The sequence below is a fragment of the Rhinatrema bivittatum genome, chromosome 1, assembly GCF_901001135.1.
Source record: "Rhinatrema bivittatum chromosome 1, aRhiBiv1.1, whole genome shotgun sequence".
NCBI lineage: Eukaryota > Metazoa > Chordata > Amphibia > Gymnophiona > Rhinatrematidae > Rhinatrema > Rhinatrema bivittatum.
Window position 1 is genome coordinate 529,701,494 of NC_042615.1, and position 27,367 is coordinate 529,728,860.

Here is a 27,367-nt window from a genome sequence, read left to right on the forward strand (position 1 = left end):
GGCCGCCCTTATGCTCTGACTTCATCGCGGCCGGAGCCGCGGACTTCTCTGCTCCTCTTCATGGCACGGAGCTGCTGCCACTGCCGCCCCAGCCTGGATTGGCAGCTGGAGCCACCCTTGGGGCTTCCTGCAGCAGCTGGAGTCACTGCCATCATCGGGGTCTGCCTCTAGGCCCAGCCCTGCGCCTGCGTCGTCTACGTCGATACAGGACTGCTGTCCACGGTCCTGCACAGCTTCCTGCTTCCTCTAGGCGTGCAGCCGCGCCTCTCTTCTACATTTAAAGGGCCCATGGCCGGATATGCCCTGGGCCCCACCTTGGTGACTGTTTCCGTCCTAGCCCTATAAAAGGGCTGTTGCTGCATTTTCTCGTTGCCTTGCATCGGAGTGTCTTCAGTCCTGGAGGCTCCTGCCTGCCAGAGCTCCGTCAGATCTTCTGTCTTCTTCGTGGAGCTCCTCGTCTCATCTTGTCTCGTCATCTCGTCATGCCATGTCTTCATTGCCTGAGGTCCCCATCCAGGTGTCTTGGTGTCTCATCTCCTGATGTCTCACTTCCTGGTGTTCTAGCCCTCCTTGGTGTTCGTTGTTGCTCCAGAGCCTTCTGTTCTGCCGGCCGTGGATCTCCGGGTGACAGGTGGCCATTATGGGAGATGCCAGCAGTGGACTGGTGTCCTGTGCTCCTGAGCTGTCTTGTCCTGCCAGGCTTTGTGGTGCTTCGGATGACATCGGCTTCGTCATCTGAGTTCCACCTGGACTGGATCCTCTCCTGCGCTTGTCCCGCTCTCCGCGTGGTCCGTGACCAGCCTCTTTGGGCTGTGTAGGGCGTGCAGTGGGACAGGGTGGTCTGCGACCAGCCCATTGGGTCCACCCATGAAGGTGGGCTGAGTAGGGCGCCCTGAGAGATAGTGCCAATGTCTACCTACCCAGCTTCTCGTCTCATCTGGACTTTGTCAAGTTCCTCATCTCGTCTCTGATGCCGTTGCATCAGCCCTGGTGTCATGTCTTCGCTTCAACCCTCGTCTGTGATGCCGTCACATCAACCTTGGTGTCATGTCTTCGTGTCAAGGCCTCCGTCTGCCCTCATCCTCAGGCCGGCCTGCTGCTCCATGCCGATCCAAGCGGCAGGTCCAAAAGGGCTCAGAATGGTCGGAGGACCGTTCTCCTACCAACATCATTATGTTGTTGGCGCTGGGAGCTTGCAGAGGGTAAGACCGTGTCTCTGCCATCCTGGGACACGTCGCCAACCCTCGGTTCGGTCCTGGATCCGTCTGGGGTCAGGCCGAGGCCCAAGGGCGCACGAAACAACCAGGTTATGTAACAGAATGCAAGGCCGCCAACGTAACAGAATGCAAGGCCTCTCGAGGCCGCTACACAACACACTAAATTAAGCTGCAACCTATTATCTTCTTTGTTAATATTCTGAATACTAATGTTTTAAAATTGTCACAGAAGAGATCTTTTGTTTATTGACTCAGTTTACTCAAAAAAAAAAAAACCACAAAAACTACAATATGACCTTTGATAATAAAATCTTAGAGTCCTCGGGTGATACAAGTCACTGGGGCCAGATGTACTGACTAATATCTCCATACACATAAAATAGGAGGAATATCTTCAGCACATCAGTACAGGACCACCGAGAAAATTAGACTTACAAGGCACCTAAATGAGACTTCTCTATGACTCCTGCTCAGACCTGCTCAATCTCCTGGTTAAAATAACTTATTTCCACATTTGGCTTCTGAACAGAGCAACCAGAATACAAAGCTTTGCATGTGTTCTTACTATCGCTAAAGTTGTCAGTCAACAAAACAGTCATTATCTAATGATATCAAACTCACCATCTACAAAAAGAATCAGCTGCAGAATTGCATCAATTTTCAGCATACAGTCATGAAATATGTTTTAAAATTTTTAACTGGTAACTTGAACATACATGAGACAGAAAATACAGATCACCCACACACAAACAAACAAAAAAGTCTTATTTTTACCCAAGGATTTCTCATTGGGAGTCAGCTTTACAGACCTCATGGTGATCATCATAAAGTAAAAAATATTTTTTTCCCACTATAGCCCCTCTTTAATAATTATTATTAGTATTATTTATTTGATTGACCACCATTTAGTTTATAAACTATCATAGCAGTTTACAATAAAACTATATATGTCAAACCAAAATATGCGTTATTCCAAAGTATGATTTGACCTAAAGCATGAATGTTATTTTTGTAAACTGTTGTGATCTTTACTTGGAATGACGGTATATAAAATAAATAAATAGATAGATAGATACATAAATAAAAGAAAACAGCAAATTTCTTAGCATCCAGTCAGATGAATCCAGAACAAATGGGTTATGCACCTCTACCAGCAGATGGAGACGGAGCAAACTGACGTCACAGTAATTGCCAGGTTCTTGTGGCCTGGTTTTGGCCTCTGTTGGAAACAGGATGCTGGGCTTGATGGACCCTTGGTCTGACACAGCATGGCAATTTCTTATGTTCTTATGCAGTGACACCAGCCTGCCAGTATTCTCCGTCTCCAGCAGATGGTGGACGTGCATCTCCCTACTATGTATTGCTTCATTTTAAAGAAAAGGAGAATTAAGGAGATAAATTTGACCCGCTCTCCGGTGATACCAAATGGTCCCTCCCACAATTGAGAATTCCTGAGTTGATTTCTGTGGTCCCTCAGACAATTGCCTTGGTCAGTTAGCTGATTTTTCAGCCAGCGTGGACTTAGCTGCTTGAGCAGCTGAAAGGCAGTGGGTGCAGGAAGCTGTGTGTGGAGTGATGGCACATGCCCTCTTCCCCTGCAGCTGGAGACCATCTCGGTACTCAGCCAGGAAAGGTTGAGCTCCGGTAAGTTAAAAAAAAAAAAAAAAGATTATACAGAGACTTAAAAGGCACACCAGTCCAACATTCATCCCGCTCTGTGGGAGGTCGAGGGACATGGACAGCTTGGCGGCTTGAACAGCCTCCTTAGACTAGGCCCCGCTCCGAGGCTTTTTGATAAGTGCTGTGCCGCATTTAGCCCATTTTCTGAGCTATCCTCTACAGCAGTGGTTCTCAACCCTGTCCTGGGGACCCCCCCAGCCAGTCGGGTTTTCAGGATATCCACAATGAATATGCATGAGAGAAAATTTGCATATACTGCCTCTATAACATGCACATTTTCTCTCATGCATATTCATTGTGGATATCCTGAAAACCCGACTGGCTGGGGGGGTCCCCAGGACAGGGTTGAGAACCACTGCTCTACAGGATTGTCAGTCTGGAGTGTGTCTAGATGTGCATCCAGGTTGTGCGCCCAGTTAAGCGACGCCGTAGAGGTACTGTACGCTTAAGTTTTTTGAGCGCTTATTTTTTGGGCGCCTAGGTAGGTGCACCTAAGTTTTGGCTGCATAATTTTTTGGGCGCACATAAAAAAAAAAAAAAAAAAAAGCAGCTAGAAGCAAGCCTCCGGCCACCGCTCAGTGATCTATTGGCCATAATGGCACCTGTACCTAAGAAGCCTAAGTGCCTTTCTCTTTGCACTGCTTGTCATATTCGGGCATCTCAGCCAGAAGTACCTGCTAATTTATGCCAGCACTGTTTGGAGGCTCAAGGTGAATTGTCTTCCTCTGATTTCAGAGGCTCAGGTGGGGCATCTGATTTTGGAACTCCCTTAACTGGCTCCTCAGCAGGGGAAGGTAGCTCAGTGAGTACACTTCAGGTACCTCCTGGTCTGGATACTTTACTTTTTCTTGGGTAGAATTTTTCCAGGGGTTGCAATCCTTTCTTCAGGCATAGTCCTCAGCCCTGTCCAATGCTCCTAGAGCAGAGGTGCAAGTAGAAACCCTACCTGGGCCTTCTGTTAAGTGCTGGAGTACTCCTAGAGTGGCGGTGGGGCCTCTGGATAGAGATCTGGAATGACACGGATGATGACGTTGATCCTGCCTCTTTTGAGGATGGTGAAATTCCCCACAGATTAGAACCATATAGAACTATGCTACAGTTCTTTCATAGAGATGAACTACCAGCTCTGATTTCCCAGACCTTGACAATGCTTGGAGTTCCTGAGGCAGATTTAATGTCTGAGCCAAAGAGAAATCCCATTTTGGTTTCATTGCATAAAGCCTTTTGTTTATTCCCCATGATGGTTGTTCTTGAGTGGGGTGCTTCAGAGGCTAATTTCAAAGGGGGTTGGGTTTTGGAAGGCTTGTACCCTCTGGATCCAGTGGTAAGAGAGTGCTTACGTTTTCTGAATATAGATGCAGTTGTGTGTATTGTTCCTCAGTGGCTTGTTCTTGTTTGCTTCTCTCCCAAGAGGTTGATGACTCTGGGGTAAACTCCAGGGCAGTTATGGAGTCATCTGCTGCCTTCTTGGTAGATGTGGGCTATGATTTGGTCCACACTTCAGCCAGAGGGATGGCTTTGATAGTAGCAGCCAGGCATCAATTATGGTTGAAGAAATGGTCGGCCGATGCGATCTCCAGGGCTAACCTCACTAAATTGCCCTTTAATGACTTGCTTTTGTTTGGCATCAAGTTGGAGAAACTGGCCAGTAAGTGGGGCGAATCTCCAGTTCCTCGTTTGTCGGAGGATAAGAAGCAGGCGCAGTGCTCTTTTAACATGAAAGATCATGCTAGAAGATCAAAGCGTTTTCAACACTATAGGGGAGCGGCCTTTCAGAGGACTAAACCCTTCGGTAGGTCTCAGTCCATTTGGCCCCTACAACCCACAAGAGGTGCAGGCTCGGGTAGTGGAACCTCCTGAGCCTCCCAATGAAGGTTTGCTGACCCAACCCTGGGAAAAGGAGATGGGGGATGCCTCTCGCTCTTTTATCAGAGGTGGGTCAAAATCACATTGTATCAGTGGGTCCTGGAGGTGATATGAGAAGGATATGCGATGGAGTTTTGCAGTGTTCCTCGGGACGTCTTCATGGAGTCTCCCTGCCACTTCCCGCAGAAGAAGCAGGCAGTGGAGGGTACATTGGCAAGGTTCCTCAGACTGAGGGCTGTGGTCCCAGTGCCCACATCTCAACAAAATACGGGGCAATATTCCATTTATTTCATTGTGCCAAAGAAGGAGGGCTCTTTTCATCCCATTGTGGGCCTCAAGGGCATCAACCGTCATCTGCAAGTGAAGCATTTTTGCATGGAAACATTGCACTTGTTGATAATGGTCGTGCAGTCAGGGGAATTTCTGACCTCCCTGGATCTGTCTGAGGCGTATCTCCACATTCCCATCTGACTGGAACATCAACGCTTCCTGCAGTTCGCAGTTCTGGGATACCACTTTCAATTTCAGGCACTGCCCTTTGATCTGGCCAGTCAAAACCTTTTCCCAGGTAATGGTGATAGTTGCAGCAGAGTGGAGAAAGGATGGAATCCTAGTACACCCATATTTGGATGACTGGCTGATTCATGCCAAGTTGCTGGAAGAGAGCCACCTGGTGACTCACAAGGTGATTTCCCTGTTTTGGGAGCTCGGCTAGGTATTGAACCTAGCTAAGAGCAGTCTTAAGCCTACTCAGTCGCTGGAACACGTGGGGGTTTGGTTCAACATGAAGCAGGACAAGTTCCTGCTGGAAGCTCAAATTCAGAAGTTGCAAGCTGAACTCTGTCTGATATTGAACATTCTGTACCTGACTGTATGGTCTTACCTGCAGGTCCTTGGCTTAATGGCGGTGACTCAAAAAGTGGTACCGTGGGCAAGGGTGCATATGCATCCTCTTCAGTGCATCCTGCTGTCTCGGTGGAATCCGCAGTCTCGGGACTATTTGAATTGGCTCTACCTGCCGATGGAGGTCTCCTCCCAACTGTAGTGGTGGATGCAGGCGGATCATCTACGGAAGGGAGTTTTGCCTATCCCCACTGGACTGGTTAGTACTGACAACGGATGCGAGTCTCCTTGGTTGGGAGCTCACTGTCAGGAGCAGACAGCACAAGGATGCTGGAGTGCAGAAGAGTCTCTCTGGAACATCAATCGGTTGGAAGCCAGGGTGGTCCAGTTGGCATGTTTACAGTTCAGCGATAGACTGCAGGGTCAATCAGTCCAAATAATGGCGAACAATGCAATGACTGTGGCTTACATCAAATCGGCAGGGAAGTACCAAGAGCCAGCAAGTGTCGCAGGAAATAGATCAACTAATGGAATGGACAAAGGTGCATCTCCAGATGATCTCAGCCTCATACACTGCAGGCAAATACAACAAAAGAACAGACTTTTTCAGCAGGGAGAGTCTAGACCCAGGAGAGTGGGCATTGTCAGATGAGGCATTTCAGCTGAGTTGGGATCGCTGGGGTCTTCCTTTCCTAGACATGTTGACAACTTGGTGCAATGCAAAAGTTCCATGATTCTTCAGCCACAGAAGAAATCTAAAGTCATTGGGGATCAATGCCCTAGGGTAGGAGTGGCATGTTGGACAGATTGATTCGAAAGATCGAATGCCACAGAGGGATGGTGCTCTTAATCGCTCCAGATTATTCAAGGAGACCGTGGTATTCAGATCTGCGGAGGCACCTGGTGGATTTGCCAATTCGCCTTCCAGTTTACAGGAAACTGTTGCAGCAGGGACCTGTTCTTCATGAAGATCGACTCAATTTTGTCTTATGATATGGCCCTTGAAAGGGCTTGCTTGCTGAAAAGTGGACACTCTGAGGCAGTGATTTCCACCTTGCTAAGAGCTAGAATGTTCTCTACTTCCTTGGCCTATGTACGGGTTTGGAAAGTGTTTGAGTCCTGGTATGAGGATTGAGGTACTCTTCCTTCCTTGGTAAAGATTCTGCTCATTTTGGAATTTTTGCAGGATGGCTTGAATAAAGGCTTGGCTCTTAATTCCTTAAAGGTACAAGTAGCGGCTCTCACCTGTTTCAGGGGTGGTGTAAATGGTGGATCCTTGTTGGCTCATCCTGATGTGGCCCATTTTCTGAAAGGAGTGAAAAATCTTCATCCTCCTTTGAGGTTTCTGGTGCCCCTATGGAGTCTTTCTTTGGTTTTGGATTTTTTGACAGGCCCTACGTTTAGATCGATACATACTCGATCCTTGTGGTTGCTGACCTTGAAAACTGTTTTCCTTGTGGCAATTTGTTCTGCATGTAGGGTTTCTGAACTGCATGCCTTGTCTTGCCGGGAGCCATTTCTCCAGGTGACTCCAGAGCCATAAAAACATAAGATATGCCAAACTGGGTCAGACCAAGAGTCAATCAAACCCAGTATCATGTTTCCAACAGTGGCCAATCCAAGTCACAAGTACCTCCTTTTTACCGAAGGTGGTCACTGAGTTTCACTTGAATCAATCCATCTCCCTGCCGTCTCTGGCCAGAGAGAGAGATGTAGAGGAGTATCGTCTGTTGAAACCCTTGAATGTTAAAGAAACATATTGTCAGGTATCTAGAGGTTACTGAGCCTTTGCAGAAGTCAGGTTGCCTGTTTGTCCTTTACAGCGGTACTAGACAGGGAGAACAAGCCTCGTGGGCTACAATAACTCGTTGGATTAAGGAGGTAGTCATGGCTGAATACGTGGATGCTGGGAAACTGTTACTTAGTCAGGTCAGGGTTCATTCCACTAGGGCTCTGGCAGTGTCATAGGCAGATTGTTGTCTCCCATTGACATTTGCCAAGCTGCAACATGGTCCTCCTTACACACCTTTTCCAGATATTATCATCTGGATGTTCAGGCCCGGGAGTACGCGGCCTTTGCTTGGTGGTTTTGACAGGACCGCAGGCAGCCTCCCACCCTATTCGGGAGCAGCTTGGTTACATTCCACTTGTTCTGGATTCATCTGGCTGGATGCTAAGAAATGAGAAATTACTACTTATCTGATAATTTCCTTTTCTTTAGGTCAGTCAGATGAATCCAGCTTCCCTCCCTCAGCTGCTGAATGATTGTGTATTGATCCTCCTGTGTGCTTACATGTTACAGGGATTACTAGTAAGTGTTATTCCAGACCCTAAACTAGTGTTATTACATTCTTGTCTGAGCTCAGTGTGCCTGTTGGCTGACTATGGAAATGGTTCTCTTTCAATCAAGCTTTTTCTAGTCTGTCCACAGTTGCTTTTGAAGAAAATACTGGTAGGCTGATGTCACTGCAGGGGTATATATATATATATACTGTGACGTCAATTTGCTCTGTCTCCATCTGCTGGTAGAGGTGCATAACCCACTTGTTCTGGATTCATCTGACTGTCCTAAAGAAAAGGAAATTGGCATGTCCTAAAGAAAAGGAAATTGGCATGTCCATGTGCGCGCGCCGGGAACCGTGCGCGCATCTTTTAAAATCTACCCCTGAATGTTCTTTCATATTTCTCAGTAAATAAAATATTTCTCAGTAAATAAAATATTTAAAAACAAACAAAATTTCTAAAAACAATAAGTAAATTCAATGAAAAAATTAAATTAAATTAAGTTATGAAGACAGGAGCACACTCAATACCAGGGCTTAGTCATGCACAGTCCCACAAAACCTTAGCATGTATTTTATGAAAAGAGGAGAGGGTTGTAAATTTCCAAGGCCCAAGGCATAATGTCAGTCTCTCTTTCTAAGGGTGTTAGCTCAAATTCGCTGTCTCTATCATTCCCCCATGCCAAGACACATATTTGACACTGTAAAATATAAAAGTTTACCATTCAACCTGTTCAATGGAAATTAATTTGGCACCAAGTTCACTGGTTCCTTGTCACATCCATGAGCACAGCAATAAATCACATCTCAAATGATTTGTGTCTGTGGTCTTTTAATCTTTTCCCAGGGCCCACTGGCTTCCCTGGGATGAAATTTATAGGTTGCCTGGGTTGCCCTATTTATTTTATTTAAGTTCTTTTAATATACCGATGCTCAAGACCAAGTCTTATCGTACCGGTTTACAATGAAACAAGGGGAAACCATTTTACAACTGTATAGAAGATAAAGTTACATTAAACAGGGAGCCCTAGAAAGGGTTCTTCAATTCCTTAAGAATCCCCCTTGCCTAATACCTGGGATCCACTGCTTGATCCTTCCTTCTCCAAAACTCTCCTTTCTTGTTCTCCTGACAAACTCTGGCATGGGGTCCCAGGTTCCTCCTCTTTCCTCCCAGCTCTGGCATCCAATCCTTTTCCTCACAATTCTGGCACAGGAATCTTTTGGTCTGAACGATCCAAAAAATATTGCAACCAGGGGAAAATCCTTCTTGTTCCCCACCACTTTCCCTTGGACAGGAGGGTGGACAAAAAACTTGACAAAGTCAGGGACATTGAAAACACACCAAAAATCACTGAGACCACTGTCACTAACCACTAGATGTGGGCCAGCAAATTGATCTCTTTTCTTCCTGTACTTCTCAGCAAAGGAGGTTGCGTCAGTACTGAAAAAGAACAGGGGAACTAAAAAAAAACAAACAAACCTGCTCTTTCATTCTCCAAGACAAAATTCATTTATTTATTTAAAAAAATTATAACCCGCCCATCCACAATTCTAGGCGGCATGCTGACACTGGAGTTTACCTGCTAATATGCAGGCAGAAAACTACCACTACAGCAACCTTCAGTAGAAGTGTGGTGGCAAGATGGTACATTCCTCTACTCTATGCTGCCTAGACCACTAGACCAATTCCCTCATAGAGATGCCATTGAGACTCCACACCACCTGCTGGCTGTACCGGGTATTTATGATACAAAATTACGGCCGAATTTTAAAAGCTCAGCGCACTAAAAATCGGTACTTACGCGCGTAGCCAGGCCCTGCGTGCGCTGCGCACATTTTCAAAAGGGCCCAGCCACACGCATAAATACCAATACGCGCACAAATGCTAGGCCCTGAAAAAGGGGTGGGCCAGGGGGTGTGGTCTGGGCGGGGAGGAGCAGGATGGAGGCAGGCTGGGACAGTGGCCATAAGGCCTCTGTCCCGGGGAAGGGTGCGCCGGCCGCATAAATTACTTCTGCTCTCAAGGAGCAGTAAGTAATAAAATAAAAAAAATTTAAGAAAGGTAGGTTAGGTTTAGGCAGTGAGGAGGAGAGGGGAAGGAAGGTTAGGCAGGGGGTTAGGGAAGCTCCCTCCCAGTCCGCTCCTTTTTTGGAGAGGAACTGGGAGGGAACTGGGGAAGGCCCAATTGTGTCGCCGCACATACTTTGCAAAAAATTCACACACCCCCCCTTGCACATGCAGCCTGTACATGCACGCGTGCAGTTTGTAAAATCCAGTGCACATGTGCGTGTAGCCACCCAATTTAATAACATACACATGCTGGCGCACACGTTATAAAATTGGCATGTCCATGTGCGCGCGCCGGGAACCGTGCGCGCATCTTTTAAAATCTACCCCTGAATGTTCTTTCATATTTTTCTCTCTGTTACATAGTTGCGGACTCCTAATTAGTGGGCTGACATCAATGGTGCCTAAATGGAACTTTTTCTTTCAGAAAAGACAACAATCTTCTGCATACACAAAAGATTCTACAAGTGTTTTGAGGTATCAGCAATCTGATCAGGAGCCCACTTTTACCCAGAAAACATAAGTGGCAAAAAAAAAAAAAAATACTGAAATAAATTAAATTAATGTTATGTCCGAGATACCTACTTCACAATCTGCTACCAGGAGGAGAAAAAAATTCACAAGTTAATTCTACCTATAAATCAGTGTTTGTCCTGTTTCCTCCTGTCTAATGGAAGAAAGAAATGTGTCTTCATACACAAAAGGCAGAAGAAAATAAGCACATCATACATAGTAAAATATCCTTCATTCAATAAGTACATGGTATAATTTCAACAGTTTTATGGGTAAAGGTAAATCCCTGGGCCACCCGGCCCGCCACCATCTCCCCTAGTATTCCTCTTTCCCCTTACACCTCCAGTTTTCCCATTAAATAAACTATATCCTAGCGAATACCGTCACCCAATTAATACGGCCGGTTTTCCAACACTTCGTAGTACTACTCAAGTTATAGTACCTGTACATACCTCAAACTGTACATAGTGTGATGCAGTACGACCTGGCCCGGGGCAGAAACAGCTGAGACACCAGCCGAGCAGTAAGCTAGTGGTACCAAACTTAGCCACCGGAGGGCGCTGAGGAAGGTAGCAAAGACTACACTTCCCAGGTTCCCGAACCAACACCTGACCCCTGGCTGGAGCCTGAGCAGGAACAGGTGGAGGAAATTGGGACTGATCCCTATGACTCAGCAGAATCTATGGAGGCTGAGGAAGAGGGCGTGCCCCCGTGGTGGACCTGGCCACAAAAGCCCGGCTCCTCAGAGTCCTCTGGAGGAGGAGATGGAGGTAAGCTGGGGAGAGGAAAGCTCCAGCTGTTCCTCTATGGAGGTGGAGTAACCAGGAGGTTGGGGGATGGTAAATCCTGTATTGCTGTATGGGTGTATGAGACAGGCGGGAAGGAATTGTGTTTTAAATGCTGTTTACCCTGGGGCTTGTAAGGACAACCTTATTAATATAAGGCTGCAGCCGCTGAGCTACAGCACCACATTAAACTCCTTATTGATTAAGATCCGTTTTCTGTGTACTGCTTGGGAGTGCCAGGACTGGGCCTGGCACTCTGACTAGAGGCTGTGAGGAGTCCATAGCAGCGCTATGCATGAGCTGTGCAAGGGACAAGACGTGTCATAGGAGCGAAGCCAGAGGCCTGAAGCCCAGCCAGCCCCACAGCATGCTGAGCGGAGGGACCTGATCGTGACAAAATGGTGGCAGCAGTGGGATCCTTGAAACTCGCTGACTGGAGGGCGGACCCCAGCGGTCAACTACCTGTGCTTCTACTGACCTAGTGAAGGTAAAGGTTGAAGGAGGGCGTCGGGCCAGGATTGCTCACTGAAGCCGGGGGGAAAACAGAAAAAAAAAAAAAAAAAAGAAAAAAAAAAAATCTTGCCACTTTTAGTTTCTGGTAGCGTCCAGAGCTAAGGGGTGGGACCCGAGGAGAAGTACGACTCTGCGAGAGCCGAAGGGGGCTGGTGTTGTACGGCCACACTTGGTGTTTTTTCGTGTTGTTTCCAGGCATGGCGTCCGAGGAAGTGCTAAAATGGATGGCAACCCAGATGCAGCAGCAGCAAGAGCCATGCAGCACATGATTCAGCGCATGATGGATCACCAGCAGCAGCAACAGCTCCCGTTGATCCAGATGTTGGAGGAGCAGCGCAAGGTCACCCAGCTCTGGGCCGCCCAGCAGGCTACTGGAACAGCAGGTACCCCACACCCGATGACTGGGACTGGCGGAGTAGGCCGGATGGACCTCATGCACGGTATCCACCTAGAGAAGATGGGTCCAGGGGACGACCCTGAGGCCTTCCTGGTCACGTTTGAACGGGTGGCTAGCGTGGCTGGTTGGCCCAGAGAACAATGGTCTGCCCGGTTGGCCCCTTGTTTTAACAGGCAAGGCCCAAGCCGCCTATAGGGCTTTGGCCCCGGAGCAGGCCATGAACTATGCCTTGCTGAAGACAGCCATCTTGGACCGACTGGGTATAACCCAGGATTGGTATCGGCGCCAATTCAGGGAAACCTGGTTACAGCCGAAAGACAGACCTCTGGCCCTAGCCCAGCATTTGAAGGACCTCGCATATAGATGGCTAGAACCCGAAGGGAAAACGGTGACTAAGCTCATGGAGCTGATAGTGCTAGAACAGTATATAGGAGCACTACCACCTCCATGAGGAGCTGGGTGATGCGCCAAGAGAGCAAGTGGGGCTCGAGAGGGCGATAGTGTATACAGAGAGATAATTGGAGGCAGAAGCAGCTATGGGAGGTGGCGCATCCTCCAACAAAGAGAAAGGGTCTAAAGGACCAGGTCTGAGCAAGGCAGGTAGTCAAGGGGTTGCAAGGAATCAGAGAGGTCCCTTACAGGTGCCCGGTGGAAGGGGTGGACCGCAGGAAGAGACAGGCCCAGGAACGGGAGGTGGGGGTAAGGCCGGCCCCAGGGCGATGTTTCCATTGTGGGGGAGCTGGGCACTTCAAAAGGGAGTGTCCACGCTTAGCGACCGCATATGCCCACCCACCGGAGCGAAGGAGGAAGCAAGTATCCAGAGACCCGAATCCCTACTTTCAGCAGGTTCAGGGTTAATGGTCGAGCCAGTGCAGCCTTAATAGACACTGGCACTAATCAGGCACTGCTCTCTAAGAAACTGGCTGTGCTTTGGGACTCAAGATGCCCCAAGCCAAAAAGGGGATGGTGGTGATACGATGTGTACATGGTAACGGCGTTAGGTACCCGGTACATGAGGTACTGGTTGCGTTGGAGAACCCATGAGGACATCGTAGAGATAGCCATAGTGGAAGGATTGCCGGTGCCCCTCATTTTGGGGAGAGAGTGGAGGCACCTCGCGGAGGTGTTGGCGGGCAGGCAAACTTTGATAACCACAAGAGCCCAAGCCCAACACAAGAGGTACGTGAGCATGAACCCCCTCTAGGAGAGATTTTTTCCCTTTGAGGAAGGGGAGGTGGTGGAAACTCCCGGGGTTAGTCGTAAGCCCCCGAGCGGAGAGAAGAGAGGGAGAAAGAGGAGACAGACTGGCCCAGAGGAAGGGGAGGACGCTGGGCCCACTAAAGAAATGATAGGCACCCTGCTAGCCCAGTTCCCAGAGTTTAGAGAGGAGCAGGGTTAAGGACCCAGCCTTGAAGGTGGCCTGGGAAAAGCTAAAGTATCTATACAACGCTCGCTAATAAAGAGGCTATGATATACCCCTACTTATGGTCAGAAGGATTACTTTACAGGGTAGAGGAAGGACTGCAGGACAGGGACACATAAACAACTGTTAGTGCCCCTACTGTTTCAACCCGAAGTCATGTCACTGGCGCATGACCATCCCCTGGCCGGGCACTTAGGCCTGCATAGCACCTTAGCCCGTGTCAAGCGGTGATTCATTCTGGCCAGGTATTTACAGCACAGTTAAGAAGTTTTGCAGCTCGTGCCCCAACTGTCAGTTGGTCGCCCCAAGGGCCCCCCCTAAGGCACCCCTGGTACCCGTGCCGGTAGTACATGAACCAATGGAATCGGGTAGCGGTAGACATCATTGGACCGATAGAAAAAAAGTAAACGCGGTCATCAGTATATTCTCGTGGTATTAGACTACGCGACCAGATTTCCGTGGGCCGTCCCTTTGAGGTCTACTGGGGCAAGGGTGGTAGCCCGGAGTTGATAAGGATATTTTGCCAGTTCGGCTTTCCACGTGAACTACTGACAGACAGGGGTACCAATTTTATGTCTAGGGAATTAGCAGGCCTATGGGCCCAGTTCGGCATTAAACATATACAAACCTCAGCGTACCACCCCCAGACTGATGCGTTAGTGGAGCGCTTTAATCAAACCCTGAAGTCCATGATGCGCAGTTGTCTAGAAAAAGATGCTAGTAATTGGGATCGCCTCATCCCATTCTTGTTGTTTGCCTCCAGAGAGGTGCCCCAAGCTTCCACAGGGTTCTCACCTTTTGAACTTATTTTTGGGAGACAACCCCGGGGTCTGCTGGATGTCATACACGAGCAGTGGACAGGGGCCGAGGCGGAACCTCAGGACATCATAAGTTACATTGGGGGTATTAGGCAGCATGCTGAGACTGCCCTGGGTTTGGCCAAGGAAAATCTCGAGCAGGCTCAAGAAAGGCAGAAGACCTACTATGACCGCGGGGCTAGGGACCGGGAATTTCAAGAGGGAGATCAGGTCTTAATATTGGTGCCTACGTCCCCTAACAAACTTTTGGCCAAGTGGAAGGGCCCAGGGACAATTTTAAGGCGCCTGGGGCCCCTAAATTATCAAGTCAAGGTAGGACTTAAGCGACCCCAGGTGTACCACGTCAATTTGCTGAAACCTTGGGTAGAGAGGCAAAGTATGTCCGCGGATACGATATCCGAGGAAGAGGTGGATTTAGGTCCACAAGTAGGGGAACTTAGTAAAAAGACGAGGTCCGATAGGAGAGGAGCTAACTCCCAGGCAAAGAACCCAAATACAGGAGATAGTTGGACAGGCCAAAGACGTGTTCTCCCCGTTGCCAGGACGAACCACGCTAATCACGCATGAGATAACAACACCGCCAGGACAGGTGGTTAGGAGGAGGCCCTATCGCCTCCCTGAAGCCATGCAGGATGAGGTTAGAAGGCAGGTTGAGGAGATGTTGCAACTGGGGGTCATCGAAGAGTCCAGTAGCGCCTGGTGTAGCCCCATTGTCCTGGTGCCTAAGCCAGATGGAACTTTACGTTTCTGTATAGATTTCCGGTTGGTTAACGCGATATCCACTTTTGATGCCTACCCCATGCCACGAGTTGACGAACTAGTAGAGAGGCTGGGACGGGCTCAGTATTTAACCACCCTGGACCTGACCAAGGGATATTGGCAGATTCCCTTGGCCAAGTCCTCGAGAGAAAACAGCGGTTGCTACCCCAGCAGGGCTATTTCAGTTCGTGCGTATGCCGTTTGGACTGCAAGGAGCTGCGGCTTCTTGTCAGCGCCTCCTAAACCTGGTGTTACGCCCCCATATAGCGTATACAGCGGCCTATATGGATGACGTCATTATATACTCCACTGAGTGGGAATCACATCTAAAAAGGGTTAGAGCGGTACTGCAGTCGCTTAGGGATGCGGGGTTGACGGCCAACCCGGCTAAATGTAGGATTGCCCAACGAGAGGTTAAATACCTAGGACATCTGGGGGGCGAGGGTGGTGAAACCCTTGCTGGATAAGGTGGAGTGCATTCGGGATTACCCGGCCCGAGACCCAGAAGCAGCTCCGAGCCTTTTTAGGGCTCATTGGATATTACAGACGGTTCATACCACACTTTGCAGATCTGGCCACCCCTTTAAATGACATGTTAAGGAAGGGGACCCCAAACAAGTTGCGGTGGGGCCCACTGGAGGTAGAGAGGGTGGAGGGACTTAAACGGGCCTTATGCCGAGATCCCGTGTTGAAGGCGGTTGACTTCACGTTACCATTTCTGTTACAGACGGATGCCTCAGGGTGTGGGTTGGGGGCAGTTCTCTCCCAAGTGGACAAAGGGGAGGAACACCCGGTCTTGTACCTTAGCAGGAGACTTCACCCCCATGAGGAAAAATATGCCACTATTGAGAAAGAATGTCTAGCCGTTAAGTGGGCTATTGAAACACTAAAATATTACCTGGGGGACGCCCCTTTGTGTTAGTGACGGACCATGCACCCTTAAAATGGTTGCACGTCATGAAAGAGTCCAATGCCCGATTAACCAGGTGGTATCTTACCCTCCAAACCTATCGCTTTGAGGTTAGACACAGAGCGGTAGGGATCATGTTAATGCTGATTTCCTTTCCCGGTTGGGGGAGAAGACTGGAACTCGGGTGAGGAGTTCCAGGGTTTTTAAAAGGGGGGGGGGGTGTGTGATGCAGTACGACCTGGCCCGGGGCAGAAACAGCTGAGACACAGCCGAGCAGAAGCTAGTGGTACCAAACTTAGCCACCGGAGGGCGCTGAGGAAGGTAGCAAAGACTACACTTCCCAGGTTCCCCGAACCAACACCTGACCCCTGGCTGGAGCCTGAGCAGGAACAGGTGGAGGAAATTGGGACTGATCCCTATGACTCAGCAGAATCTATGGAGGCTGAGGAAGAGGGCGTGCCCCCGTGGTGGACCTGGCCACAAAAGCCCGGCTCCTCAGAGTCTCTGGAGGAGGAGATGGAGGTAAGCTGGGGAGAGGAAAGCTCCAGCTGTTCCTCTATGGAGGTGGAATAACCAGGAGGTTGGGGGATGGTAAATCCTGTATTGCTGTATGGATGTATGAGACAGGCGGGAAGGGAATTGTGTTTTAAATGCTGTGTACCCTGGGGCTTGTAAGGACAACCCCGCATTAATATAAGGCTGCAGCCGCTGAGCTACAGCACCACATTAAACTCCTTATTGATTAAGATCCTTTTTCTGTGTACTGCTTGGGAGTGCCAGGACTGGGCCTGGCACTCTGACTAGAGGCTGTGAGGAGTCCATAGCAGCGCTATGTGAGCTGTGCAAGGGGACAAGACGTGTCATAGGAGCGAAGCCAGAGGCCTGAAGCCCAGCCAGCCCCACAGCATGCTGAGCGGAGGGACCTGATCGTGACAATAGTCTCCCTCTATTCTATTTTATTTTTGTTTTATACTTCATCTAGCTATGCCTTTTCCCCTCCCGCTCCCCACCTCCCCTTTATATTGTTTATGTTTTATTGTATTTCCTGCCTGAGTTCTTTGTAAACCGGCATGATGTGTTTCACGAATGTCGGTAAATAAAAAGTTAATAAATAAATAAATAAAGAATTGCAAATAATAACAAACTCACAGTATATACTGTTAACACATCAAAGTACTTACTTCTCATTATCTAAACTAGTTTCTAAAAAATAAACACACAGGGGTAGATTTTCATACTGCGCGAATAGGCCTACTTTTGTTGGCGCTCCAAGCGCAAACAAAAGTACGCTGGATTTTAGTAGATACGCGCGGAGCCGCGCGTATCTGCTAAAAACCTGGATCGCCGCGCGCAAGGCTATTGATTTTGTATAGCCGGCGCGCGCCGAGCCGCGCAGCCTACCCCGTTCCCTCCGAGGCCGCTCCGAAATCGGAGCGGCCTCGGAGGGAACTTCCTTTTGCCCTCCCCTCACCTTCCCCTCCCTTCCCCTACCTAACCCACCCACCCGGCCCTGTCTAAGCCCCCCCCTTACCTTTGTCGGGGGATTTACGCCTCCCAGAGGGAGGCGTAAATCCCCGCGCGCCAGCCGGCCTCTTGCGCGCCGGGCCGCAACCTGGGGGCGGGTACGGAGGGTGCGGCCACGCCCCGTACCCGCCCCCAAAACGCTGCCGACACGCCCCGAAAACGCCGCTGCGCTCGGTCCCGCCCCCGACACGCCCCTCCAAAAACCCTGGGACTTACGCAAGTCCCGGGGCTCTGCGCGCGCCGGTAGGCCTATGTAAAATAGGCTCACCGGCGCGCAGGGCCCTGCTCGCCTAAATCTGCCCGGTTTTGGGCGGATTTAGGCGAGCAGGGCTCTTAAAATCCGCCCCATTGTATTTAACAAGAAATTGAACACATGGCATTTATTGACTTCAGACTGTACACCTTCAATGTATTTAGAATTAACCAGAAGGTAACAAGCAGGTCTAACAGGTAACCAAAACACAAGAATGGCATCATTAATACAAGTGCAGCATGGAGGAGTAGCCTAGTAGTTAGAGCAGCGGGCTACGAACCAGGGAAACCACCGTTCAAACCCCACTGTTACTCCTTGTGACCTTGGGCAATTCACTTTACCCTCCATTACCTCAGGTACAAACTTAGATTATGAGCCCCCTGGGGACAGGGAAATACTCACAATACCTGAATGTTATCCACAAGTGCTAAAAAACAGAACACAAATCAGATAAAGTGTCAATTCCAAGTGACTATCCTGTGCAATATACAGAGAAAAAGGAAGATCTTTTAGTATTAAAAGAAGCAATCAGAGATCAAGAACATATAACAGAAAGATACAGAAATTATCTCAGTTGTACTGAGTGTCATCAGCCTGATTAAAAAGAACTACCTGTTGCGATCCCCCCTGCTGCTGCGCTGCAGGAGGTCTCTTACCTTCCTCCAGAGGCCGCTCTGAAGCCTGGGCCTCGCCTGCGCATCATCCAGGACTTGCTCCAGGGCCTGAGAGGCCTAGCTGTGCCTGTGGCTTGCATGCCTCAGCGTTTGGACTTCCTGTTGGGCGACGCCCTTCCCTAGGGGCTGGCCCGCAGCTCTCTACCCTAGTTATAGGACCAGCGGTGGGCGGTCCTGGCAAGCTCCTCCCAGGGAGTTGCCTTCTACCTCCAGTATTTAAGGACTTTCTGTTCACTGTGTCTTGGCCCTGGATCGGGCTCTACAGTAGTCTGTAACCCTGCTGATCCAGGTCCTCCGTGGCTCCGACTCCTGCTTGTTGTCAGCCTGCCTTGACTCCGGTCTGTGACTCCGACTCTGCTTGTCTTCAGCCTGCCTTGACTCCGGTCCGTGACTCCGACTCCTTGCTTGTCTTCAGCCTGCCTTGACCTCCGGTCTGTGACTCCGACTCCCTGCTTGTCTTCAGCCTGCCTTGACTCCGGTCCGTGACTCCGACTCCTGCTTGCTCGGCCTGCGGAATCAGGTCCTACAGTCGTCTGTATACTTGCTGATCCAGGTCTTCCGTGATCACTTATGCTTTGATGGATCCCTGTCCAGTGTCTCTGCCTAGATGTTTTGCTCCTGTGCCTGCCAGCCGTAAGGGCTTCGGATGTGAGTATCCCAGCATCGGAGTTCCTGTTCGCCTGGGTCTTCCCCGCGCCCTCCTTCTCAGCGTGGTCCGCGACCAGCCTTCCTAGGCTGTGTAGGGCGCGTCTGGGACAGGGTGGTGTCCGCGACTCAGTCCCCACGGGTGGGCTGAGTAGGGCGCCCTGATGGACAGTGCAATGTTCCCGTACCAGCCTGTCTCAGTGTCTGCTTCAGCCCTTGTCCGGATGTCTACCTGTCTCTGCCTTGACCTGGTTCCTGAGCCTTCTGTCCTGTTGGGCCCTGGAGTGGCCAACAGGAGGGATTCGTCCCACGGGCTCTTGAGCTTCTGCCAGCCGAGGGGGCTTCGGATGTGAGTATCCCAGCAATCGGAGTTCCTGCTCGCCTGGGTCTTCCAGTGTCTCGCTTCAGCCCTTGTCCTGATGTCTCTGGTCTTGATTCAGCCTGCTTCTGCCCCGTCTGATGTCTTCTGTTTAAGGACTCTGTCTGCCCTCGCCTCTGTCCGGCTGCTGCCCATTGCCGTTCCCTGCTGCAGGTCCGAAAGGGCCGGGAACAGTCGGAGGACCGTTCATTAGTCAACTTCCCCCGTGTTGGCTACCATGGGCATGCAGGTCCGGCTGAGGGTCGGACTCCCTGCTTCTGTTCCTGCCTGCCTGGCTCACCATGCCTGCTCAGCTCACCTCCCACGGTGTGGCCTTGGGCTCCTCCTGGGGTCCTGCCGTGCCCAAGGGCTCACCACCTGCCCGAGACGACCGCGCCCGCGCGCGCTCGTAACACTACCGAGTGTAACTTAATACATTGCTTATACATATTACACCCTACGAACTCCAGAAGAACCTGTCTGTGGCATAATGCAACTATTAAGAAGTTGAGTTTGAAATCAGACCCAACATACGCTGGCTTGCAAGTGAGACTCATTCTTGTCATGGTTTGCACAAGACTTCCTAGAGAAATGATTGGCTATTCTCAACAAATGTTCCATGGACTTACTGCTATTAATAATGGAACAAGCCAACAAATCTCAAGAAAGCCTTTGGGAACAGATTGACCAAATGTTGGAATCTTTGAAGTCTGAAACAGAAGTGGATATTTTTGATACCATATTATCAGATTTGGGCCAATTCATCAGTTGAATATGTTTATCGAAGGACAACAATAAAATGGAGTTAGATTATCTCTATTTTTAATTGCAAATTTTCATAAAAAGAAACAAAAAAAAGGGGGAATGGGGATGTGGGGTGGATTGTAATGATTACAATTAACCTGAGGCACACAATATTTACATGAAAGCACAGGCCTTATGGACAGTCCTTCCATTACATATAAATATTTCTTGTAATTTAAAATAAATTTCTTTGCCTTCAGTGGGAGTTTTAAAAGACTATAAATCATTGACAGGCGCTGATTTATTATTTATTTGCTTTTTTTTGCAAAACAAACTCATCTGGAGACACTACCTCCCAAGGGTAACCAATTATCACAAGCAATTGTTCTCTGCCTCTGGATGACTACCTCCATCTCTCTCACTTCTGAAATTCTATTTGAAATGCATTTCTGTCATTTGCATTTCTACAAATTACAATGTGCCTGCCAGTTTTTAATTAATATGACTATATGGATTAACTGTCCTTCTGATACTCCTCACCGCCACCAGCCCTGAAATCCACCCCTCCCTCCAAAGAAAACAATTTAAAACATGGAAAAAGAAGCAATTTCTACTACCACTACTTAACACACTTCTATAGCACTGCTCGACGAACACAACACTGTACAAAAACGTACAAGAGACAGTCCCTGCTCAGTAGAACTTACAGTCTAATCAAGACAAACATGCAAAGGAGACTTTTAGGAATTTCATTTATTATGACAATGGTTAAAAATTAATGAGGCTGTAAGCAGGACAATCCAGAGGGAGTTTAAGATTTAAAAGCAGCCTCAAAAAGGTGGGTTTTAAGATGGGATTTAAATAAGCAAGAGAGGAAGAATGTCACAATAGCTCAGGAAGTCAATTCCAAGGGCATGGCACAGCCAGATGGAAAGCCTGGAGTCGGGAATTGGCATTAGAAGAAACAGACATAGATAGGAGCTACTTGCCTGATGAGTGCTCAGTTATTCATTTAGACCAAAAAAGAAAATGTATTGATCTGGATGGAAACAGCATATTTGCTTATTTAAGTCCTTCCATAGTGCCACTTTTCTTTTGCAGATAAACTTCTCAGGCTTTGGGAATGAATTGTTTCAGGGTTCAACAAAATGTATCCGCTTTTCAGTTATTCATTTAACTGCACTCTGTTGTATTTTCCTACATATATTATACTTCATTCATTTCATTTTAGACAAATGGGGCAGCTATTTGGAATGACCCTGTTACAAACATGGCTCAGGAACTATGTATTCTAACTGCGTAATTAATCATAACCTCAGTTTCCAAGCCAAACTATCGCCAACACTGCAATCTGGAACTTACACCTTACTAGTTTACAATATAATGAAAGAGAATAATACAATTGTAACATGCATCCACTGTAAAAATTACTATTTGATTAAAACAATTTGCTCAGGCACAAAAAAAAACAAAACAAAAAACGATCTACAGAAATATATTGATTGTGCATGGGAAGCAGAGTTTCCCAGAGAGGAAGAGTTAAATTAGTAATGCTCATATTTTTTGTATGCATCCTTATTAACTAAAGCATTTTCAGGGCATTTCTTCAAATGAAGATATAAAATGTAAGTGACAATACAGAAAAAATGAACCCAGCAAGTAAGTGGCATGTTTCCTTCATCATGACTTTTGCAAGTTCTAGGCCAGAATGAGTCATGAAATCAGGGGGCAGGTAAAGGGATTTTTTTCTATCTAAAGTGTCCACAAAAATAATTATAAATAGAGAATGCCTGAAAAAATGAGCTTAAGTAAAGCAACCCAATCCATTAAAAAGCCTTAACATCAGAAATCTCCTGTTTCTCAGTGTATGAAATCACATACCGGTATATGTTCACGCACATTCAGGCCAATGCAATAAGAGTGTGGGAAAATGGGCATCCATTTTCCTAAATTGACGGGCCTGCACATTTTTTTTTAATTTTTATTTAACATTTTTGGTTCCTCCAACTTAATATCACTAGGATATGTTCTGCTTTTCTGTACGCTTTTTGGCCGCACATGTTTTTTTCAGTATCCTGGGTAAATAACTAATAGCCTCATCATTTGCATGTGATGAGCGCTATTAGTTTCGGGAGGGGGGTTGGATGCATATTTTCAATGCACTAAACCCCTTACAGTATAAAGGGTAGTGGATGCACGTCCAAACACATGCGTCCAACCGCTTATTAAACAGTGCACTCGGCTGCGTGCACTTCATAGTATTGGCCTGTTTGTCAGGTAGGACCCATGTGTGGAAAGGTCAATGACATCTTCTCTGAAAAATTCACAGGCCAGTTCCAAATTTAATAAAAGGTGCACAACCTGGAAAAAGTCCAGTTTACTCTACGACCAATAGCATAGTGCTCTAATGCTAAATAATTTGTTCCTAACCCCAGAGCTCAAAGTTATCATGTAGACAGTGTTCTTGAAAGTTACCCTTGACTAATATTTTTGTCTAAGTAAGGCTGATTGTGAGACAGGTGGCTCAGATATAACATTAATATATTTTGAGCCAGTTTCTTTCTATAAGTTGCTCTGGATTTCTGCTCAGAGTGACATTAGATAGCATTAATAGACACCAAAATCAGAAGATATTTTGGACAGACTGGAGCCCAGTGAAGACAAATGAGAAAACATTAGGAAATCTCTTGACTTTTAAGGTATACCTTAAAAATATGTAATGAAACCAGTTAACTCTAAGCGTTAATACCCAGATTTTATTCCTGACAAAATGCAGCTATCAGACACTCTTTGGAAATCATTATAGAGGATTGCTGCAGCAGGACGATCCACATTTTTTATTTACAGGTGAACATTAACCTGAATTTGCTAACATCTATCTAGGCGACTGTTTTGTATGTCTAATTGGATTCTTATAGACCTCCTCTCAATTAAAACTATTCTAAAATTTAGATGCTGTTTATTGTATTATACTCATTTTGTTTATTACTTTGATTTATTGTCCTCCCCAATAATTCACTATAAGTGTTATGGCAGCACACAACTGTCTTTTTGAATATTAACCTATAACAGAATATTTTTCTGCCTTGTGGCCTAATCAGATAAAAGATAAATTCAAATGTTCTCTTGTTCATGTTTTGTGTTTTACAGTTGTGCAGGGGCACCTGACTGAAGTGACAACTGGGTCTGTTTACTACATCTGTGTGTTATTTTATGTATTGAAAAATTATATTCTTGTCTCATTCAAAAACTCTTGATCTAGGGGAATTACAAAAATAAAACATCCACATTCCTTAATGATGTCAGCACTGCCGTTAAGGGGTTGTTTCCCTAACCACCACCCACAGAAAAAAGAGAAACGAATGCTGTGACATGCGTGCCTGCCTCATAGTCCACCGACACACACATTCTCTCTCTCTATCGTGGGGTAAAGGTCACCTGCTAAAATCTTTGATACCAGATCAGAAGACACTTGCTGAGATAAGCTAGTATATGTTTGCTTTAATAGCTGTCCTTCTTAGCTTTATTTTTTAAATAAAAATGATTTTTTTTTTCAAATGCTCAAGGTGTGAATGAAGGGCGGCTAAACAGCAGCAGCTGTTATTCCTTAGCTTCCCTCAAGTTAAACCCACAAGGGAATGTGAACCCCTGGCACTTCATCACTTCTATCGCTTTCCCCAGCTCTGGGGGCCTCTGTTCGGCTTTTCATGTCATGTTGGTCGACAAAAAGTCAGAAAAAGTTGAATACCGGCCCTTGAAACACAACCCAAGACCAAGCGCATTTTACATTTCACAAACCAAAATGATGGAGAGACTCGACCGCTTGGCGTTTACAGCCAGAGCGGAGCGACGTCGCTGCCCTGACCCAGGGAGCGGCTCAGAGCCCCAGGCGGGGGAGCGCGAGCAGCAGCAGCAGCTCCCTGCCCCCGGCTGCAGCCCGACAGGGACTCCGGTGTGCACGCGACCCCGCCGCGCTCTGGCTGCGCACGCACTGAGCCCCCGGGAGGGGGCGCGCGCGCGACAGCTACCCTCGCCCGGGACTGGGAGCACAACGTACGACAAAAAAAGACTCGGACGGGCTTCCCGCTCCCCAGATCGTCTCAAGTGCCTTTCTTTGTGCCTTGGTTTTTAAAGTGAAAACAACAACTCTGCATCTTGGGGACCCGGCAGCTCCTCGATTCCAACTAAACTTACTGGCGACCTGGAGCAGCCTGGCATAGCCCCGAGTGAGCCCTCGTTCAGCATTTCACCCATCAGTAACGGAGTCGAGCTTCAGGTCTCCCTTGCATTTCATTTGTTCATTTATTTTGCTCTGATTCTGCAAACGATTAATTATCCACTTCGCTTTCTGTGCGAATTAAGTAAACATTTTAGCGGGGGTTGTTTTTTTTTTTTTGTTTGTTTTAAAGTACGACACTGTCCTGATCTGATGACATATTAAAACCAATAATTTGGGGTGGACAACTGGAAGCCCAACAAAATGTGAACTGGTCTGCAAAGGAATCGATGTATTTTACATGATATGTCATCAATAAAACCTAATGTACTGAACTGGTAGCAATAATGACGGTAGCTGAGTTGTAAGCAGCAACTGTCCCCCAAGTTCATTATTCTGCTCTAATGCCCGCTGGCATGCAACGTTTTGATGCAAATTTAAAATGCTGTTTATTATTATAATCAGACATGCCAGAATTGGAACCAGACCACCTGAGTGGGCAGATTCCGCGGATAGCGCAAGATCAGAAGCACAGCCCACCTGGCTTTGGAAATGAAAACTTCTGGTCCAACTCAGCCGTGCTACCAACATCACACCGGGAGAAAGCGCTGGCAAGCGAATGCTTCCGCACTTTAAAGTGGAGGTAGTAGTTCCAAATGACGTCTTTACACCTGGAAACTTTACAAGGGTCACTTGTGTTTCAGCCGTGACAAAAAAAAAAAACATACAAATGAGCGAACTGAGCACAAAGACAGTCCGGGATGAACATGCATTAAATAAATAAAAATAAATAACTAAAGGTAACGATTCCTCCAGGAGGGGTAGCGGAGATATTGATTCCTCCAGGAGGGGTAGCGGAGATATTGCTAAATATGTCTCAACAAGCACCCCAGACTGTGCAGCACATCCAAATCGGTTTAACTCGCTGCTAAGAAGCAAATCATACAGGGAGACAAAACATTTTTACACTCACCTCCTCTTAATCATCAGCATGACAAATCCGAGAAGCAAAGCACACCGGCCCAAAGTTTCCAGATCCTTATAGTGATTTTGTCCGCTTTTAGGCAGACTGTCAGTTACGTGAGTAACCTTACCACATGTAAGCCCCCCTGAAAGAGCAGACTCATGCTTTCCAAACTAATCTGGACAATCTTCAAAAAAAACCAACAACCCCAAACCCATTAATTCATTTATACTTATAGGACTACGTAAGAACAGCAATAACAACAACAAAAAAGCCTCTTAGAAGAATGAGACATCTGAAAAATATTTTGGAGTTGGCATTATGCTGGCTCGCTGACAAAGATCGTGCGATTTTTACAATTAGCTGCGTCTATGCATATTAAAAAAAAAAAAAAAAAAGAGCCGATCCTCATGCCCTGGATCAAACTTTCTACTTCTCAAGTTTTTCCTTTCACTCTAACTGGTTTCACGATTCCTCGCTCGGCCAGAACTCTCTTGGCAGCAAATCCTTCTTTGGCACCCTTAAGATTCTGCAAACTTACAACTTCGTTCGCATACAGTTCTGCGCCTCCCCGTGACCCTTTCCGTTTCCCATTTCCTAGGTTCTGCAATTGCTTTCCTTTTCCTACATCAAGCTGACGAGAGAATCTCTCATTTCGGGATGCGCTCTATAGGCTACATGACAGAGTGTGTCCAGCCAGCCCTCTTTCCCCCTCCTCGCCATTCATCTCAGATGGCCAAAGCACGTTTCCTCTTTTTGCCCCCAGCGAGGTTCCTATAGCATCCACTTACCAGGTAACCAGGATTTCCACAACAAAGCCCAGCGCGCATTGTCCTTTCCCAGCCAAACGCTGCCCCGGCTCGAGAGTGACAAGTGGCCAGGCACTCTGTCGAGTAACAAAAGTAACTTTTGTTTCCAGCACTTCAGCACATGACAGAAACTATTCCCTTTTTTGAGGGAGGGGGGGGGGGAGAGGGAAATATAAATTCCTGCCAGAATCTGAGAAAAAAAAGATGTCTTGGTTAACCCCCCCTTCTTTTTTTTTTTTTTTTTTTCGGAATCAGTTTATCAAATGTCAGCTTCCCTCTTGTTCAAGTGTCTTGACTGCAATAGCCGTCCATGCTGGGGGGGGGGGGGACGACACACGCTTTGATGCTTACAGTTTTGCTGGAGCTATTCCCCTGGAGGAGGGGGGGGGGAGGGGCTGCCCCCGCCGTAGCAGGAGCAGAGGGGGTGCTGGTTGCACCGGCACAGCAGGGGCAGCTCCGCTTTGTCCTCCCTCCCCGCTTCGCCTCGCTCCCTGTTTGTGGATGTGTGAGGAGAGCGGCGGGAGGAGGGGAGCTCGCCCTGTTGGGTTAGCGGTAGTTGTGTCTGCGTGCGGCGGCGGCGGCGGCGTCCGGCCAGTGCAAGGGGAGGGATCAGATAGTGGCAGGCGTTAGCGACGGACAGAGGCGGCTCGGTGACAGCGGCTGACCTGCCTGGGCGCTGGTGGGGGGTTTCGCTTTCTCACCGTCTCTGTCGCCTCTGGACGTGAGAGGCGTCCTGTCCTCACCACCGCGCTTACGCTCGCAAAAGTAGGAAACAGTCTAACATCTCCCTCTTGCACCTTGAATGTTGCATAACTTCACACACAGATAGGCGCGAATAAAGGAAAGACCTCAAACAAGCCGCCCCTGGGGGAGAGCGCTTACGGGGTGCCGGTTCCACCCAAACCACCGATAAGCAGCACCATCCTGCATGTATGCGGAATAAATATAATGCCCTCTTGCAGGTCATTTGTGCACTGTGTATAAATCTATTTATTTCGGTTCCTAACATTAGCATTGCTTTATGCGTTTCCATATGAGGACAAGAGGCAGCCTCCCCTCATCCCGCGCAGCGTTTCATACAACTACGTTGAAGGGGGCGGGAATAGC

The 27,367-nt window shown here is 47.9% G+C and overlaps 1 protein-coding gene across 4 annotated transcripts in view; it reads right to left on the reverse strand.

Moving 5' to 3' along the window:
* Nucleotides 1-26,455, reverse strand: part of GLIS3 (GLIS family zinc finger 3) — a 1,101,679-nt gene extending 1,075,224 nt beyond the window's left edge. Inside the window, exon 1 of one of the 4 annotated variants that reach the window (XM_029613449.1) lies at nucleotides 26,243-26,455. The gene's annotated coding sequence lies outside the window, so the exon portion shown is untranslated. Of the gene's footprint in view, nucleotides 1-25,027; nucleotides 25,148-25,460; nucleotides 26,143-26,242 lie in introns of those variants that run through there. The other 3 variants (XM_029613441.1, XM_029613435.1, XM_029613458.1) reach the window with 3 other exon arrangements.
* Between the last annotated feature and the right edge of the window lie 912 nt (nucleotides 26,456-27,367).